This window comes from Chiloscyllium punctatum, unplaced genomic scaffold, assembly GCF_047496795.1.
Source record: "Chiloscyllium punctatum isolate Juve2018m unplaced genomic scaffold, sChiPun1.3 scaffold_1360, whole genome shotgun sequence".
Classification (NCBI taxonomy): Eukaryota; Metazoa; Chordata; class Chondrichthyes; order Orectolobiformes; family Hemiscylliidae; genus Chiloscyllium; species Chiloscyllium punctatum.
The window spans coordinates 20,001-22,500 of NW_027311094.1; the positions used below are offsets into that span (position 1 = coordinate 20,001).

The following is a 2,500-nucleotide window of genomic DNA, read 5'->3' on the forward strand; positions in this document are numbered from 1 at the left end:
CCGCACGCCGGCGTGCAGGTGGCTGCTGCTAAAGGTGGGGAGTGTATGTGCGGTCCGGGTGGCTTTCCTCTGGCGAGGGAGAGACCTTAAGCAAACTCAGAGACAAATCTTGACGGTCGATCACTCGTAAAAATAAAACGTGACAAACTTTGTGTTGGTTCAAGTACGAAAGGATCTCTGTCGGCTTGGGGGTACGCCCGTTTCCGTTTCAACTTGTCTCGCGAGGGTGGTTTCGGGGCCAGCAGGAGAGCTCGTCGGGGTAGCAGGCCCTGCAGCCGTGGTCACCGCCAAACCCCCACAACTCGAGCAAGTGAAAAAAAAAGTAACAGGAGCGAAAGCATCTCTGTCGGCTTGGGGGTACGCCCGTTTCCGTTTCAACTTGTCTCGCGAGGGTGGTTTCGGGGCCAGCAGGAGAGCTCGTCGGGGTAGCAGGCCCTGCAGCCGTGGTCACCGCCAAACCCCCACAACTCGAGCAAGTGAAAAAAAAAGTAACAAATAAGAAAGGATCGTCGGCTTGGGGGTACGCCCGTTTCCGTTTCAACTTGTCTCGCGAGGGTGGTTTCGGGGCCAGCAGGAGAGCTCGTCGGGGTAGCAGGCCCTGCAGCCGTGGTCACCGCCAAACCCCCACAACTCGAGCAAGTGAAAAAAAAAGTAACAAATAAGAAAGGATCGTCGGCTTGGGGGTACGCCCGTTTCCGTTTCAACTTGTCTCGCGAGGGTGGTTTCGGGGCCAGCAGGAGAGCTCGTCGGGGTAGCAGGCCCTGCAGCCGTGGTCACCGCCAAACCCCCACAACTCGAGCAAGTGAAAAAAAAAAGTAACAAATAAGAAAGGATCGTCGGCTTGGGGGTACGCCCGTTTCCGTTTCAACTTGTCTCGCGAGGGTGGTTTCGGGGCCAGCAGGAGAGCTCGTCGGGGTAGCAGGCCCTGCAGCCGTGGTCACCGCCAAACCCCCACAACTCGAGCAAGTGAAAAAAAAAAGTAACAAATAAGAAAGGATCTCTGTCGGCTTGGGGGTACGCCCGTTTCCGTTTCAACTTGTCTCGCGAGGGTGGTTTCGGGGCCAGCAGGAGAGCTCGTCGGGGTAGCAGGCCCTGCAGCCGTGGTCACCGCCAAATCGCCACAACTCGAGCAAGTGAAAAAAAAAGTAACAAATAAGAAAGGATCGTCGGCTTGGGGGTACGCCCGTTTCCGTTTCAACTTGTCTCGCGAGGGTGGTTTCGGGGCCAGCAGGAGAGCTCGTCGGGGTAGCAGGCCCTGCAGCCGTGGTCACCGCCAAACCCCCCACAACTGTTGGGCGCCTACCTGCGCGGGGCAGGAGGACACTTTCCGATTTCAAATCTCCGTTTGCCGAGTCCACCCCGAACGCACGCGGGCGGGCGGGTTCGCATCACCCTTCGTCACAAGGGGCGAAGCCCGTTCCACCGTCTCGTCAGTAGTGCCGACCGGTCTGTGATCGACGAGGGGAGCCACACCAGGTCCGGCCCTGCTGCTTGGCGGCACCGCGTCGTCGGGAGCTCGCGACAGACGGAGGGTTTCGGTGTACTCTCCAGCCACGGGAAACGAAGCCGGTGATGCAGGCGCCGGTCTTTCGCTCCCAAATCGGCTGGGTTTACATCGTTGCTATCTAGTCACGCTCCCTTCAAACCCGACGGGGTACCTATTCCCCTCACCCGTCTGTGCGTATACAGCCTCTTTGCACTTGCGGGATGGGGGTGGTGGTTTAAAGACTCTCGAGTTGCCGCCCGTCGGTCTCCGAGCTCCGTGCAGTAGTGATCCCCAGCGAACTGCCAGCAGGGCGAACGAGCGATCCCGCTCTCGGTCGGGGCGCCTGGCGTCGATCGGTGGTCGGTGGCTTGCGGGCAAGCTGCGCTGTGAGTGTGGGAACGAGTATGACGAGCCGTTGCCGCGACTCCCAGTCCACCTCGGCGGTGGCTGGGCCGGGCGGGCGTCTGCTCGGGCGAGTGCCGCCCCCGCCTCCTCGCAGGAAGTCCGCTCGCCGACACGCCGCCACGTGCACGCGTCAGTGACGCTGCCGAACCGATGGCCGGTGCCCGTTCCCGCCTCTGCTTTTCCTAGGGCAAAGCTGCTGCACGCCTCGTGATACTAGGCGGGCGACATGGTGGCGGTGATCCTGCCTCCGTCGCTGCGGTGCGTTGGGGCACGCATCGCCTCTTGGGCGCCCTGTCCTCCTCCCCCCAATAGACGTATGTTTCTGCGGGCCGCACCAGGATGGTGCTCCCCATCGCTTCACGCCACCCTGCTCCGCCCGCACGCCGGCGTGCAGGTGGCTGTAGCTCAAGGTGGGGAGCGTATGTGCGGTCCGGGTCGCTTTCCTCTGGCGAGGGAGAGACCTAAAACAAACTCAGACAACTCTTGACGGTGGATCACTCGGCTCGTGCGTCGATGACGAACGCAGCTAGCTGCGAGAATTAATGTGAATTGCAGGACACATTGATCATCGACACTTTGAACGCACTTTGCGGCCCCGGGTTCTTCCCG

The 2,500-nt window shown here is 60.8% G+C and overlaps 1 non-coding gene across 1 annotated transcript in view; it reads left to right on the plus strand.

The window, feature by feature from the left end:
- The first annotated feature begins 2,369 nt into the window (after positions 1–2,369).
- The window catches only part of LOC140475056 (5.8S ribosomal RNA), a 154-nt gene continuing 23 nt past the window's right edge, over positions 2,370–2,500 (plus strand). Inside the window, exon 1 of the ribosomal RNA XR_011959649.1 lies at positions 2,370–2,500. This exon is cut by the window's right edge and continues 23 nt beyond it. This is a non-coding gene — a ribosomal RNA (5.8S ribosomal RNA).